We start from the raw sequence: 17,300 nt of genomic DNA on the forward strand, positions 1-17,300 counted from the left end.
ATCCACGGTACCTGCTTCAGCTGTCTTCATGGCCATTGGAACACATTGTTCTCATCCACCCAGTCTGCAGGGAAAAAGTCTTCACACACTTGGGGTAGACATCCCTGTAATTCACTAGGGTTTGAGGCCTGTTGACTTCCCTCAACCTGGTTTAGCCCTTCTGCTGAGATGGCTTACAGTCATATGGCTTTTGTCCATACTGCAGCTTCTTAAAGTCACAGGTGAGAGTAGGGTGGCAGGTATATGCCAAGGGTGGATGAGCAGCCCTGAAAAAGACTCAGCAAGCCCTTACACCAGAGGTGCTAGTCTTCCCTGAACACCCCACAAGTTCACTGGGAGAAAGAGAACTGAGGGATTCTTTGGTTGTTATCATTATTCTGGAATAAACTTGTTCCTTTTAAATATTTTGTTAGCCTCTTTGCTTGAAGGGGGCTAGCGAATACAGGAACAAATTCCGGATTCTCAAAGAGATACATGCCAATTCAGATGTTCCCGGGTACTTGCACTGGGAGGAAAAAAAATATTCTTTGAGAATAACCCTAGGGATTAAAACCAGTCTGTATGTGCTCAGAGCTAAGAATTCAATGCTTGGTTTAGAGATAGTTATCTTTTTAAAAACATACACTTTATTAAGCTAATAACAACTTTATGTTTTCTTCTGACCTCTTCCCTGTCTGCTTACATATAATTTTTGTTGATAGTATAGCTTTAATTTCCATATAGGCTGTTCTAGTTCTACTTTCCTTGTTTTGCTTTATTTCCTGTGCCTTTCTATATTTCTTATATCGCTTAGATTTGTCATTTTAATAGTGCCATAATATTCCCTTCCAATAATATGCCATCATGTGCTCGGTCATTTCTAATTCTCTTTCTACTGGACCTATTACAGATTTGCAAATGGGGCCAGAAAAAGCTACAGCACCCCAATATATTAGTAAATGCTACTAACAAAGGAAGACAAACGCATTCTGAAGACCTAAGTTTTCAATGCCTGGATTTATTATTTCCAAGTGGCCCTGACATTAAAATTTTATTTTCCTTCTTTAAAATAAGCTAAATTTTATAAGTAAAAAAAATAAAATAAAGAGAGGCAATGCAGTTAGTGGGTACAGAGCTGGCCTAGGAATCAGGAAGACCTGCCTCTGAAACATATTTGTTTTGTGACACTGAGCAAATCACTTAACTTTGTGCCTAGACCAAAGGTCCCCAAAGTGGAAGCTATAGACCCTGGGGGTTCCGATCAAGTGGAGGACGGATTCTATCCCACCTTTCCTACAATAGACAATTGTGAGACTCATCTCTCATGTAATAACACCTATCCTTATTCTCCAACACTCCCTCACTTCTACCCACCTCTTACAAGTCCCAACCTTCCTGGTTTTTAAACTCTCTCTGGCATCAACCCTTCAAGTCAGTTATAACTTAACTGTTCACCTACATACCTACACACCCACAGCAACAACTCAAGAAGTGCCAACAGGAAATTCCACCCCCTCCCAGCATACCCCATCCTGGCTCCACAGACCACCTCCTTAGTGAAATAGCTCTCATCTCTAGGAGGGCAAGCTTTATGCTCCAAAATGGTAAGTAACCACGATTAGAAGCTCAACTTCCTCTTTGCCACAGAGGAGCAGGTGTGAATGGGTTGTAATTTTCAACAAAAGTCCTATTACACTACCTTTCTCCTCAAACCCACCATCTTCCAAAATTCCCTGTTATTACCTCCCAGTCACCTAGGTTCACAATTTTACAGCATCTCTGATCCCCTCACTCCCTTCAGCCAATCATTTGTCCCATTTTCATTTGTCCTTCCACGTCATCTTCGCCAACTGACCCTTTCTCTTTGTTCACATTGTTGCTATTGTTAAGTCATTTCAGCCATAACTGACTCTTGGTGACCCCATTAGGAATTTTCTTGGCAAAGACAGTGGAGTGGATTGCCATTTCCTTCTCCAGGTCATTTTTACATGGGAGGAAATGGAGGAAAAGAGGGCTAAGTGACTTCCAAAGTCACACAACTATTAAGTGTCTGAGACTGGATTTGAACTGGGGTCCTTCCAACTTCAAAGCCAGCTCTCTATCCACTTTGCCATCTAGCTGTCCTAAGATTAAACTAGATGACTTTTGAAATCTTTTTCTTGCTTACCGTCCTATGATTCTGCATTTCTATGACTTCTGGTTGTTCATATTATGGATGGTGAAAAATAACTAACAAAATTTTCCTCTATTCATCTACTTTCAGAGACAATCAGAAGGGCAAAGGTCTTTGAACTCTGATTCCAAATAAAGAAAATGGTTATTCTATCTTTTAAGAAATCAGTGGGTTAGAGAAAGCATTTAAAACTATGTGGTTTAAGTATTTTTATATGTTAGTTGTGACAGGAAAGGCTAAAAACTCACCTTTTTGGACCCAAATGGCCAGCAATGAATTTTGTAATCAAGTAACAACCAGGGGAGCCAACCCTGCGCTGCTGTTCTCCATAATTAATCTGGTAACCATAGCAACCTATATATACACTTCACCTAGACTTCATCTCAAAGGGCATTTGAATAAGCTCAAAAAGAAGTAATTATGCAATTCAATTTAAGACCTCTAAAAAACAAACAAGCCACAGTTACAATTAAACAAACAAGCCCTTTCTGAGATTGTCCAAGGCAGTGTTTATGTAATTGCCCGCTAAGGGGCAGGCTGAGCCCCTCTTTTCTCCCCACCTGTACCCAGGGTACTCTGGCTTCCAGATAAAGAAGCAGAACCTGGAGTGCCTTCCAAAAGCATTTCAAAAGATAAATAAGTTTCAGTAGATGCCTGGTGAACCCAAAGAGCCAAACTAAAGAGAAGTTACAATAGCTTAAGTAGAAGTTCCAAGGAGGCACCTTTTAAACTGAACAAAAGGAAATGACGATCATCTAATGCTGGATAGGGTTGCATCTTAAGGTAGCAAGTTCCCTGTCACTGGCTGTCTTTAAGCAGAGGACAAGATCACTTTTCAGGGATGTTAATGAAGAAATTCCTGCTCAGATAGGGGTTAAACACTTGTGAGGCACCTTCCAGCTCTGAGATTCCACTTAGCAACACTCAACTCCCTAAGAATCCAGAGGTGTCATGGAACTTCCCATCTGTGCCCCCTCTTTGGGCAAACATTCTACCAGCAAAAGAAGGGAAAATCTGGAGGGATACATCTGGTGTCTCCAGAGTATTCATTTCCTAAGGAAAAATCCTCATTCCCCACCCTCCATCACCCCACCCCTGCTCCACTGCTGCAGTGACAAAGGGGTTTGTTGTTTCAGCTAGAGTGGATTCCATAAAAGTTTTATGTTTCTGACTGGGCTAATGGAGTCAGAGTGGCATCAGCTCTGTCTGCCGGTAAAAATAAGGCAGCGAGACTGCCATGATCATGTAGTCGGAGTCCAAGCAGTGCGCTGGAGATCCCCCAGGGCTGCCCGTCGCGGCCGCTTGCCACGCCAAGGCTGGGAATGAATGATTCCCCCCTTTGTTTGCTATGCGACGGCAAGATAATGCAGCACATTCCTTAACATTTGTCACTGAAACACATTCCGCTTCAGGAATAATATGTGGGAGTTGCGGGGACCCAGTGTTTCCAATTAATCAGAGCTAAGATTAATCATGCAAGAAATGAAAGTGGAAATGGAATATTTGAAAATAAGAGTGAAAGCAGTAGCCAAGTCTAATTAAAATATACTTTCTGCTTTTAATGTACACAAGCTCTATTTTATTAGCTGCCTTAATTCGTGTTGTCTCGAGTACCCGATGCTAGCTAGGATAAAGGCCATCTTCTAAAAGCTGCAGCGGATCCATTTCTAAGTCTGCTTGGGTGCATCCAGAAGCTTCCCCGATAGAGGGGTGTGCCTGGGAGGGGGAGGGTCCCACCCAGGGTCCCACCCCCACCTTCTTTTCAGTCCCAAAGTAGACATCTCTTCCATTTCTTCAGAATATTCCATGCTTCACCTACAGAAATCGTTCTCTTCTCTGCTGAATGCAGTCCCTGGGCCCTTTGGAATAGCCCCTGCCAAGACTGCAGAGTACACTGCCTCTAAAACTCAGAAGTCATCTTCAGCTTAACAGCTGCTCATTCAGCTACCCCAGACCTCCCTCTATTCCTCTGTGGCTCACACTGAGCCAGGAGCTGCAACCCTCTGGCACTCGGGATTAAAGGCCCGGGCTAAACCAAGAGCCAAGAGCTTCCCACCAAACAGCAAACTAATATACAGTATGTCATCCTGAGCAAACTAAGCAGAGCCTGGATTTGTTGCGCCTAATTAGTTTTATTACTTCATAAAATAGAATTCCAGGTCCCTGGTTTTCAGGAAAATAATTTCAATTTCAAATGAGGGCGTGTTACTTACTGAAGGAGTTCTCCGAATTAAAGGTAAAGGCAAACAGTTCCAATGTTTTCATGACCAGAGAGAGAGAGAGAACCCAGAAAGCAGGGGTGACCCTGTAAAGAGGTAAGGCCCTTCCTTGCTGCCAAAGTGAGAATCCGCAGCTGCCTTCACCAGAGGCATCTGCCTGATCCTACCCTCAAAGAAGGTGCCTCCATTGCTGTCCTATTCTTTCTTTAACGCAGTTCTTAGGAACTAAATGTTTTATACAGTTCTGTGTTAGATGATATTTGGCATTAGCTACTGCAAACAAAGCATGGATGCTGGAATAAATACCTTTAAAAACCAACAGTTCCACAGGTGCCTTGTGACCATTCAGGTTTTTTGTTTTTTTTTAATTTTCAGGAACGACTGTCATTGGGACATCTCCATCTCTCCCCAAATCTTTATTCAATGAAAATCAGTCTCCACCAGAGGGTAAAAGGGTTCTTAACCATTTTTCTCTTTTGACATTTTTGAACATTTACAGACTGGTGAAAAGAAAAAAGGGGAGGAAATTCTTCCAGGTGACTCAGCTTCAGGAGATGAGTCCCTGCCTCTTTTGGTTGCCCACTTTGGTGATTAGCCAAGGTCAAAAGTAAATTCAAAGAAAATGATGACCTATCTTGCTGTGATCATCTGAAAACTGGCACTCTAAAAGGAATCTAAGGTAAAATTCCAAGGAGGTTTGAGAAGCTACCACACTTTGTTGCCGTTAGCAGTGTCGTTTTTAAAAGGACAAAGGAGTCCTGGAGGGTGATATGGTCTCTGATGCACTGACCTGGGAATCTAGAAGCCAGGTATTCCAGTGCTAGCTCTGTTAATGACTAGCTGTGTGATAGAGCAGCTAGCTGGCACAGTGGATGGAGTGCCAGATCAGAATTCAGAAAGACTCCTCTTCATAGGTTCAAATCTAGGCTCAGGTACTTACCAGCTGTGTGACCCTACACAAGTCACTTAACCCTGTTTGCCTTAGTTTCCTCATAAAATGGGCTGGAGAAGAAAAAAGGCAAACCATTCCAGTATCCTTGCCAAAAAAGGAGAAAAAATGGAGTCATCGAGTCGGACATAATTGAAAGGCTCAGGAACAATACAGCTGTGTTACATGGACCAGGTCACTTCTCCTTCTTTTAGTTTCTCCAGCTTTAAAATAAGAAGATTAGATGAGAAAATCCTTTCCAGTTCTAACATCCTACTGATCTAATGAATCAAACTGATATCATAGAAAGAGTGCCAGGTTGAAAGTGAGAAGGCGTAGGTTTAAATCCTGGCTCCTCCATCTGATACCTGTATGACCTTAGGCAAATCAACTTCTCTGAACCTGTTTCTTCACCTACAAAATGAGAGAACTGGAGGAGATGACCTCTAAGTTTCCTTCTTATGGCTATAATCTCTTTCCTTCTTGCCTCTTCACCTCTCTCCCCATACAAAAAAAATCCTGCCCCCCCCCAAACCACCCCCTACCCCCGTATTTAGAGTTTTGACTAATGTAGGGGAAAGTAAAACTGTTCCAACAAAGATCAGGATTAGAAAACTTCACGAAGTCCAAGAATTAATTTATCTGAATGTTTCACTTCCCAGGATTCTTTATTATCCTCATGGACTTTCTTTCCAAATAATTGACTATACTTTAAAATATTCATTCTTATTGTCAGGTATTTACATTGAAAATTCATTCAACAATCATTTATCAAGCAACTACCCTTGCTGGGCATGAAGATACAAAAGGAAAAATAAAGAAACAGTCCTTACTCTCAAGGAGATTTCATTTTACTGGAGGAAAACCACATATACTTGGAAAAGGAAATACAAATACATATAAAGAAATGAAAGGAAAGGAAGGAGAATAAGCATTTATTAAGCATCATTAAGTGCCAGACACTGTGCTTAGTGCTTTACAAATATTATCTCATTTTATCCTGACAACAACCACCTGCTAGGTATATTATCTTTGCCATTTCACAGATGAGGAAATTGAAGCAGACAGAGGGTAAGTGACTTGCCCAGGGTCACACACTTGGTTAGTATCAGAAGCCAAATTTGAATCAAGGTCTTCCTGACTTCAGGCTCTATCCACTGAGACACCTAACTGCCTCCATGGGATAGAGCACTAACCACTGGAGAGGATCAGGAAAGTCTTTCCACTAAGACACAGTACTTCTACCGAGTTTTGGTTCTTGCGTAGTTTTTTTTTTTTTTTTTTAGAGGCAATTGGCATGAAGTGATCTGTCCAAGGCCACAAAGCCGGTAAGTGTCTGAGACTGGATTTGAGCCTAGGTCCTCCTGACTCCAGGGCTGGTGCTCTATTCACTGCACCAGCTACCTGCCCCCTAAACTGAGTTTCAAAGAAAGCTAAGGATTCAGTGAGGCAGAGGTGAGGGATAAAGTGATTTCCTGGACCCAAGAAAGCCAAAACAAAGGCAGAGGCAGGAGATGGAACGTCTTATAATGAAGCAATCATCCCATCTCTCTTCTCTCAGAAACTGTTAGAGAAAGCTTGTTATATTCTCCTTGCCTCCTCTTCCTCTCTCAGTTACTTTATCCTCCAAGCAATCTGACTTCCAACCTTCCCACTCAACTGAAACTGTTTTTCAAAGGTTACTATCAATCTCTTTTAAAAATCATTAATATTTTGTTATGCCTCTCACCCCTCCCTAAATCAGTCTTTCCATGTAACAAAGTAAAAAACGAGAAAAGAAGCAAAACCAACCAACCAACCTATTATCTAACCACATCTGATAAGGTATGCAATATTCCACACCAAGGAAGGAAGGAAGTTCATCATCTCTCCTCCATGGTCAAGACTGGTAGTTATAACTATATATAGCTCAATTTCATTTTGTTGTTTCTATTAAATTGTTGTAGTCATTATGCGTATTGTAGTCCAACAATTTCTTGATTGCTAAAAAAAATTGCATTTTTTTTTCTGTCTTTATCCTTCTTGACCTTTCTGCAGATTAACTCTCTTGGCCAGCTCCTCCTCCAGGATATCCCCATCACTCCAGGTTTGGGGGACATGTCTTTCTCCTTGTTTTCCTCCATTTTTGTCTGTGCACTCTTTCTTCGTCTCCTTTGAGGGATTCATGTAACATCCTCCAACCATGGTTGTCCCCCAAGTCTCTGTCTTGGGGCCTTCTCTTTTCTCTCTCCTTTCTCCTCCTCTCCCTCCCTTCCTTCCAGCGGTTCTCTCTTGCTCACTCTCTCTCTCTCTCTCTTTCTCTCTCTCTCTCTCTCTCTCTCCTTCCCCATCCCTTCCTCTTTCTCTGTGAACTCATTACCACCTATAGATTCAATTCTCTTCCTATGCAAATGATTCCCAGATTAGACTTCTTGAAGATAGGATTTATTTCATTTTCATCATTGGACCCCCAGCATATAACACAGTGCCTGGAACATAGTAGGGATATAATAAATTTTTGTTTAATTCAAATGAATTTCTGGAAAAATATGCTGTTCAATTTAATGAATTCTGCTAGGTGGTGCAATGGATAGAGTGCTGGACTGCAAGTCAAGAAATCTTGAATTCAGATTCCATCTCAGATACTTCATAGTTGTGTGACCCTGGGCAAGTCATTTAACCTCTATTTGCCTCAGTTTCTTATCTGCAAAATAGGGATAATAATGGCACCTACCCCTCAGGGTCATTTGTAAAAATCAAATGAGATAATATTTGTAAAGTGCTTGTCAAACCTCAAAGCACTATGTAAATTTTATCAAACTCAGCACCATCATCATCATCATTATTATCATATTACATTGAGAGCTGAAGAGGCCTTAAAGGTCCTCTAGTCTAGTCCAAAAACCTCCTTTTGTAGATGAATGAATTATTCAACATGGTCACACGGGGAGTAAGTGGCAGAATTTGAATTTGAACTCAGGTCCTAACTTGAGTTAGATGTTCAGTTACCTGAGTTGAGCCTTCTGTTTCCTGTACCACGTTGCCTCCTTTGTCCCTGAGGCCAACAGGAAGATTTGTCACCTTCTTCCCTCACTTTTAGAGGATATCACACCTTTAAGCTGACTCTCTTTACAAAGAGGGTAGAGGGAATGTACAGGTTGCCTCTAAGCATCCTCATGAAAGTAAGAGGGTGAAAGATTTTGCTAGAAGTAAATTGCACTTCCTCCAGCCCCTCCCCCTTCCATGGTACCTCATGGCCCTCTGCTGTTTGACTATACTCCCTCCCATGCATGCTCACTTAAGCTGTCTGTCTCCATCATCTAGTGCCTAATAACACACTTTCCCCAAAGGCAAGAGATTAATGGTCCCTTGTCCTGCCATGCTCCCTGCATTCTGCCTACCTTCTGCTCCTTTCCTGGCAGCACAGCCTCTGTTGGCTTCTTTTTCCAATCCTGCTGGAAAGTCAGATGTTTCCTCTGTCCTTTCAGCTCCATCCAGAGTCTACTCCAAGAGGTGAGAGGCACATGGCAATTGGTTTTCAGAACTCAGAAATTCATAGGGGCTTCAAAAGGCAGTCATTGACAGGCAACTCCAGCACACGTTAAGGTCATGTCACAAACACCCCCAAGTACCTGGATAGAATGTAGACATTGGGAATATAGGCACAAGGATCACGAGATTTCCTTGGAACAAACTAAATACCAGAAAGTGTCCTTAGCATATTTGTCAAAAATCACTTAAGAGGCAAAACATATTCTTTACCCATCCTTATTTATCCAACTCAAGTGCTGCCCTCTACAATCAGAAGATGTGCTTTGGAAAAGACCCCAGAGATCATTTAATCTGACCACTTCATTTTACAATTGAACAAATTGGGTCCCAGAGAGGGCAAGTGTCTTGCTTATGGTGATACAGTTATTGACAGAGCTGGGATGTCATATTCTCTGGTGCCCCTCACCCCTATCTGGATGTGATCTATTGTCCTTCATCTGATTTCATAGATCTTGTTTCTTATGCACCTATATTTTCTTGTTTTCAGTTGTACCTATTTAATTTTTAATTAGTGAAATAAAAAAAGTATTTCCATAACATAGTAGGATTTTTTAAAAATATGATTATACATGAAACTGCAAAACTATTATGTATATCTTGCTACTATTCCTTTCAAAGATATAATGAAGTTATCATTTAACTTTTTTTCCCTTTTTTCCTTCCCTCCCCCCATTGGAGAGATGGCTACCATTAAACAAAAATAGGTATATATGTATATATGTGTATGTGTATATATATATATATATATATATATATATAAGTGTGTGTGTGTGTGTGTGTGTGTGTGTATAAAATCATCTTACTCATACTTGTATTTATCAGTTCTTTCTCTGAATACAGATAGCAATGTCTATGCCACAAATTGTGGTATATGATCATGATAGAAAATTGCTGTGCTATAAGAAATGGTGAGTTTATTGATTTTAGAAAAACATGACTAGACCAATATTTTCATTATATGTGTCTGTGTATATACACACACACGCACACACACACACACACACACACACACACACACACACACACACACACACATTAGACTGTTGGTTTCTTTAGGGCATGTTTTCATACCTCTTTTTGGTTTGTATTTCCTCCATTATGAAACAAGAGGCACCACCCATAACAGATACCAGACAATCAATCGGTCAATAAGCATTGATCAAACACCTATGTGACAGGCACTAAGTTAGGTGCTGGAGCTACAAAGAAAGGCAAAAGACATTCCCTGCCTTCAAGGAGCTCACACTCTGATGGGGGAAGACAGCAGGTGAATAACTACTTACAAATAAGAAATATCCAGGAAAAATTGAACACAATTAATAGAAGGAAGGCACTAGCATTAAAGGGTACTGAGAAGGCTTCCTGTAGAAGACAGAATTTTACCTGGAAGCCAAAGAAACCCAGAGAAGCCTGGAGGTGGAGATGAGGAGGAAGACTATTCCAAGCATGGGAGACAAAGAACATTCTTGATGGATATGTTCCTTTGGGGCTGGGGTCCCCCGTGGTACTCAAAAGGCATGAGCACCTCTCATGCTTAAAGGACAGAGCTGCTTTATGCCTTCTCAAACCTTCAGTGATACTGATAGGATTTTTTTTGAGACTTGAAGGAAGCTAGGATGGTTAATAAGTGTTTGTTTAATTAACAAACAACTAAATAACAGTTATAATTCATGTTTCTAGTACTTCCTTTACTTCTACCCCATGAGGGAAGCAGCAGACTTAATGATCCCCATTTTAAATACTGATGAGGGCATTTTATATATAGATGAGACAAATATAGATAGATAAGTTCAGAGACTTCCCCCAGGTCAAAAAATTAATAAATAGAAGTGAAGGTTTGAACCCAGGTTTTCTGAGTCCAAGTCTAGAGTTGTTTCTGGGACAACAACATGAATAAACAAACAAATGAAGGCAAATAGAAAGTTATAGACATAGAAATGATTGTAAAATTATACAATCTCATTGTAAGAATCAGCATGATATAGAGTCTCTTCCTCAGAGTCAAAGAAGAGCTGAATTTAAGTCCTGACTATGACACATACTGTATGCCTAGGGCAAGTCACCTAACCTCTTAGTTCTCTAAGTTCTCTGAAAAATTACAGGTAAGTCACCTATCTGAGTCAATGACAGGACTTTTTCATGATGGGAGTCACAAGTCCAAAAGATAAAATCAAAAACCAGTCAGGTTCATATGCCATCCATCCCAACCATCTTCTTGTCATACTCTGTCCTTCCCCTTGCTTTCTACCTTTTGGTACAGGCAATCAGTTCTCTCATGGCTCCACCCACCATCCCTGTGACTTCCCTCACCAAAAGACCTTTCCAAGGCCACAACTTCCCTCTACGAGTTGTCTCTCGCTCTTAGAATGTGAGCTCCCTGAGGGCAGAGCAGGTCTCACTTTTGCATTTGAATGACCACCATTTATCACCGTACTTAGTACATAAACATTTAAATAAATGTTTTTTATTCATTCACTCTACATTATTGGAAAACTAGAAATCAAGACTGAAAAGCAGACCAAAATGAAATAATAACAGCTAACACTTAAACTGCCTACCAGAACTCCTAGTTTTACTCTTCTTGGCCTGTAAATTTGATTCCTCACTCTTGGTTGGGATTTTAGGAGTTTCATTGATTTCCGGTACATTTTTCCCCTTGCAGTGGTGCTGGATAGCAGATCAAGCCCCATAGCTACGCTGATCCTGCATTTCACCAAGCTAACATCCCTTGATTTTTATAGGAATGTCTTACCCGGCAGCCTCTCATCTATGTATGTCAAACAGAGGTGAGGTAGCTCTCCTTCCACGGTGAATCTTGTACCACAAACCATTTCTTTCTTAACTCTCCCTGAAAAAGACAATTTGAATTCATTTCAATAGCTCCCGCTTCCTGGGCCCTGCTTGCTGCCTCTAAATCAGTGTTCCATACAGCAGAGAGAGAGCCTCTCTGAAAGCCAGACAGATTTCATCTACTGTTTCACTTTGTTTACACATTTAATAATGCACTTTAGGACCTCACTGTTCAGGGTATGTTTTTGGCATTCATCATCAGCCATTGTGCTGGAGCACCCATCATATTTCAAAACAAATGTTCATGCCTTATCTTTTCAAGGTTTCCACTGTCTTAATCCATACACGGCCCATAAATGGGTGGCTTGGGGTAGGGGGAGGGGAGAGTAGAGGGAGGGGGCTAGAGGGAGGAAGGACTTATCTGGGCCTTTATGTTTCCCTTTTAGACTAGAAGCCAGAAGACCTGAATTTAAGAGCTCAGCTCTACCACTCACTACAGATGTGACCTTGAACAAGACATAGGATCTCAAAACCTAAATTTTCTCATCTTTAAAATGGGTACAGTTCTATTCACACTGCCTATATCACAGGGCTCTTGTGAGGAAGGTGCTTTATGAATTGTAATACATAGGACCACAATACGCCAATGAATCTACAATCATCTATGTGGGGATTACACCAATGATGTTGATTGCAATCTATCCATGCCCATCCAACTATGTAATTGTCTTTGTCATAAAAGGGTGCTCAGGAAATACCTGAATAAGTGCAATGTAACATCCGCCGAAACGCCAGCTCTTCTCTTGTGGCTGATGTCACATGCATGCTTCCTCATTTGATGCCAAATATTAAGTTAGCATCTAGAGCAAGTGTGGCATAGTGAATAGAGAAGGCTGGTGAAGAACTACATTCAAGCCCCATCTCTAATGTGTCACTGTCACAGTATGACAGTGGGTAAGTCATTTATCCTTTCAACTCACCCAGGTAATTCTCTAGGACCAGAAGTTGCTGTTCAGATGTCCATCTGCAGTGAGGGAAGGAGTGCCTCCCTAGGAACCTTGAAATCTCAGTTCTGCTTAAAGAAAAAAAAAAGACAATGCCCCCTTGTGTTAGGAGGTGACATGCCAATCAGAATTGTAGAGTGGAGAGGTTATTTATTGCTCTTGGAGTCAGGCAAAACAGGGTACAAAGTCTGGCTCCTAACCCTACCATCTACTCTGGACAAGTCACTGACTTTTTCTACAAGAGTGATAAATATTGTTGGCTTACCTTTGTATGTTGCTAGGGTTTCACACAATGTTTGGCATACAAAAAGAGCTTAGTAAATGTTTAGTGCCTAGGAAGGGAATACACATTTATATAGCCCTGTGTTCCAGCTAATCAGCTGGGTGGCACAATGAATACAGTGTTGACCTGGAGTCAGAAACACTTATCTCCATGAGTTCAAACCCAGTCTCAGACACTTACTAGCTGTGTGATCCTGGGCAAGTCGCTTAATCCTGTCTGCCTCAGTTTCCTCATCTGTTAAATGAACTGGAGAAGGAAATGACATGCCACTCCAGAATCTTTGCCATTGAAACTCCAAATGGGGTCATGAAGGATTGGACATAACTGAAAAAACTCAACAACAACATGTACCAGGTAATGTGCTAAGTGCTTTTTACAAATATTCTCATTTGATCCTTGTAACAACCATAGAGGATAGGTACTATTATTATTCCCATTATATAGTTGAGAAAATTGAAAGAGATTGAAATTAAGGGATGGACCTATCATTACACAGATAGTAAGTGTGTCTGAAGCTAAATTTGAACTCAGGTCTTCCTGATTCCAGGTCCAGCATACTGTTTACTATACCACCAGCTTCTGGCTGAATACATGAATTATTATTTTTATAGGAAACTCAAACATATTTCTTTTTCATTTTCTTTTTCCTCAAAGAAAGTTGTTGTTTTTTTTTTTTAGAATAGAAGGTCATGAAATAAAACAAAACAAGGAGACTGCTTTTCAAAAACAGTATCTCTCCCCCCAAAATTTAAAAAAAGCATTCACCCGTATATCAAATGCAGAATTTCACTTAATTTAGATATGGAACTTTTCAATCCAACATAGAGAACATTAGTGATCCTTGTGTGGAAATGATTTTTGGCATGAAGAACATGCATGGGCTTTGTCAATTTTTGTTTCTTGCCCAATCTAGACTGCATTGAATATCCTTTTCTTAGAATCCTTCTTTATTATTTTCATTATTTTTATTTATATTAGTTTATTATTTATATATTTGCAGTATGAGAAACAGCTTGGTATAGTAGGAAAGAGTGCTGGCCTTGGTGCCAGAGGACCTAGGTTTAAGACCTGCCTCAGAAATTTATGACCTGTGTAATCCTGGGCAAGTCACCATATCCCAGTTTCCTCATCTGAAAATGAGAGAGTTGGAGTAAATGATTTTGGGGGTCTTACCAGTTCTGTATATGTGATAGTATGATGTATTAACTGGAGTAGTTCTCAAAGAAAATGTTATAGAAGATCATAATGGCTAAAACAAAGTTAATTTTTTCTTTTCCTTTTTTTTCCATGTTTTTAAAATCATTGGCTAGATTTTCTTCTATTTCTCTATTTTGGCTTTTAAAATCCTTCTTCAGCTCTTTCAAAATGCTCTTTGTGCTTCAGACCAGTTCATATTCCCTTCTGAAGTTTCAGATGGGAGTACAGTCTCAATGCTGACCTCTTTGGTATTCATGTTTTGGTCCTTGTCCCCATAGAAAGATTCCATGGTCTTTTCTTTTCTGCTTTGCTTCTTACTCATGATGATGATCATCACCCTTTTCCTGGCTTTTAAAGTAGATCTCTGCTTCTAGGGCACAAGGGGCTTTGTCTCACAGTTCTTGTACCTTGAACTTAAGGCTTTGTGTGTTGTGGCCTCTGGTTCTTTCAGCTAGAAGCTAAAATGCTGCAGCTTACCTGGTGCTGAGGTGGCTGGTGTGAGAAAGCAGAGGCCAGGTGAAGTCTTTCTGGGTTTCCCCAGAGTTGTCCTGGAGTTGTCTGTGCTAAATGTTGGGGAGGGGTGGTCTAGCCACAGGACATCTCCCCTGCCAAGCTAGAGCATAGGCAAGCTCAGCTGTTGGTGATCCCATCTGCCCTAGTGTTTTCCTGATTCCCTGGGGGGCTGAGGCATGCCTGGGGTCCTGGTATTGGTGGTTACAGACTCCACCCCCCAGGGCCTCAGGATCTTCTCCCTGTTTGATGAGGTGGGGCTGTCTGGGACAGCTCTGCTCCTGCACTTGTGCCCTTCAATCACAGAAAGAGGGACCCTCCTTAGTGATTTTCCTAGCCTCATGTACTAAGAGACTATTTGCCCCTTCTGCTGAACCCACTGTTCCAGGATTTTTCTGGAAATATTGTATGTGTCTTTCAAGGTCAACAAGGGGAGAGGGAGAGCATTTACCAATCACTCCACCATCTTGGCTCTGGGAAGTTCAAGTTGGTGACTTACAGACATTTAATCTGAGGGCTGATAGTCTCAGGAGCAGCACTGCAGATACCTGGGGCTCCATGGCTCTCACTTGCTTGGTTCCTCTGGACTCCCAACCTGGGCTGATATACCTAAGATTCCACAGTGCAGCTGCTACCTCAGACCACCTAGGGCTTCCTGCTTGGCCCTGCTGTGGTGAGAACGTGCTGGTACAGCCTGTGTGCTGTATACTCCTCCAGCCCTGTGACAGATCCTTCCTGTCGACCTTCCAGTCTGTCCTGGTCTGTGAATCAGCCACATTCTGTCTCCTTTTGGATTCTGCTTCTCCAAATCCAATCAGATTTTCTTTTTAGAGGTATCTGAAGGAGTTTTCTAAGAGCTTAGGTGAGTGAGCTCTCACTCTGCCATCTTGGCTCCATCTCCCTTTATTTTCTTTTCCAAAAAATGAAAAAAAAATAGTAATATCTAACTTAAGTAAAGAGAATTTCCTCCTCTATACAATGAAAGGGTTGGACTCAATAATCTCCATGGTGCTTCCCAACTCTAAACCTCCCTTCTTTCTCACCCCATTTGGTCTCAGATTTTTCAGAGTACTGCTATCATCCAATTTTCTTCTCCTGTGAATCTATTCTGGAATGTGCATAGAATTGTTCTATGAAAAAGAGAAAGAAATGAAAGTAAGCTTTTATAGGGTGTCTTAGCCAAACTTAAGAATCAACTAACTTTTTTTCCTGCTGCTGAGTGCCAGAGCTACCCTCCTGCATTGCATCACAAGATCAAATACATTCATATTAATTCCCTAAGACAATGTATCTTCATCTAAGGAATGTGACTTTTTCTACTTTTCCACTTTAAAAGGAGTCATTTATTCATTTGACTCTCCACAATCTGATCTGACACCAGTTTTCAACTCCCTTCCTATGTGTGTAACTGAAAGTCTTTGCACTTACCCTGGTTTCTTTCCTCTTAAAATTTATTTCGTCTCCTCCATGAATAATTTATATTGATTTACTTATATGCCTTCTAAGTCATCTCTTCTCTTGCCACCTCCAATCTGGCTGCTTTCTGTTCTTCAACTGTTTAAAAAAGGAAAAGAATGAAAACTACTTTCAATTCAAGAGAATAGGAATAAAATATGATGACTTTTTCACTTCCTGGTTCTTACTTAAAATGACTATCTGGATGCTATATGAGGGAGATGAATTTCTGCCTTTCTCATATCTTTCTTCTATGTCCTTTGCTTCCCCCATTTCTAGTGGGGTAAAGCCTGAGTGGGATAGTTTTTTATTATTTGGTTTTTTTTATTATTGAGCAGAGAGGAGAGGTTGTTTTTTTTTATTCCAGTAAATTGTAAGCCCTTTGGAAGCAGGGATTGTTATTTTCTATCCCAGCACCTAGGAGAATGAATTGCAAATAGTTAAGTGCTTGATAAAAATGTTTGTTGTTGAACTAAGGTCTTCAGATGAAGAGGTGATAAGCTGAATAACTTATGATATAACCTTAGGGAAACTATTTCCTTCTCCCGGTTTCCCTTCTACTTGGTAAAATAAAAGGTATAGATTTGATGACCCCTCCAAACCCCTTCCAGCTCTCAATGATGGTCCTCTATTCTCTCTTCTAAATGTTTGGAGATTTCAGAGTGTTTGTTAATTTGGATGGGAAAAGGGAACATCTTTTTTCAATAGAATTGGTCTCTTTTGTGTTCCTATATATTTTATTTTATGAGTTTGGAAACATTATTCTGAGAAGGGGCAGTTAGATGGCACAGTGGATAGAGTTCTTGGCCTGGAATCAGGAAGCCTCATCTTCCTGAGTTCAAATATGGCCCCAGACACTTACTAGCTGTGTGATGCTGGGCAAGTTACTTAACCCTGCTTGCCTCAGTTTTCTCAACTGTAAAATGAGCTAGAGAAGGAGATGGCAAACCACTCCAGTATTTTTACCAAGGAATATCTGAAATGGGGTCACAAAGGGTCAGATATAACTGAAATAACTTGAAGAACAATTCTGAGAAGGGGTCTATAGACTTCTCTGGAGTGCCAAAGTGGTTCCTGAAAAAACAACAGCTAAAAAAACACTAAAGAAACAAAAAAGTGAAGAACCATACACACACACACACACACACACACACACACACACACACACACACACACACTAGATGATCTCTAAGATCCCTTCCAGCTCTAAACATATGATCACCCCTCTCCC

The 17,300-nt window shown here is 40.8% G+C and overlaps 1 long non-coding RNA gene across 1 annotated transcript in view; it reads right to left on the reverse strand.

Moving 5' to 3' along the window:
* Window positions 1-5,879: 5,879 nt before the first annotated feature.
* Window positions 5,880-17,300, reverse strand: part of LOC140519261 (uncharacterized) — a 50,870-nt gene continuing 39,449 nt past the window's right edge. The window contains exons 2-5 of the long non-coding RNA XR_011972149.1: window positions 16,043-16,168; window positions 12,601-12,692; window positions 11,583-11,678; window positions 5,880-8,910 (exon numbers count right to left, since the gene is read on the reverse strand). This is a non-coding gene — a long non-coding RNA (uncharacterized lncRNA). The remainder of the gene's footprint in view (window positions 8,911-11,582; window positions 11,679-12,600; window positions 12,693-16,042; window positions 16,169-17,300) is intronic.

This window comes from Notamacropus eugenii, chromosome 1 (genome assembly GCF_028372415.1).
Source record: "Notamacropus eugenii isolate mMacEug1 chromosome 1, mMacEug1.pri_v2, whole genome shotgun sequence".
Lineage (NCBI taxonomy): Eukaryota > Metazoa > Chordata > Mammalia > Diprotodontia > Macropodidae > Notamacropus > Notamacropus eugenii.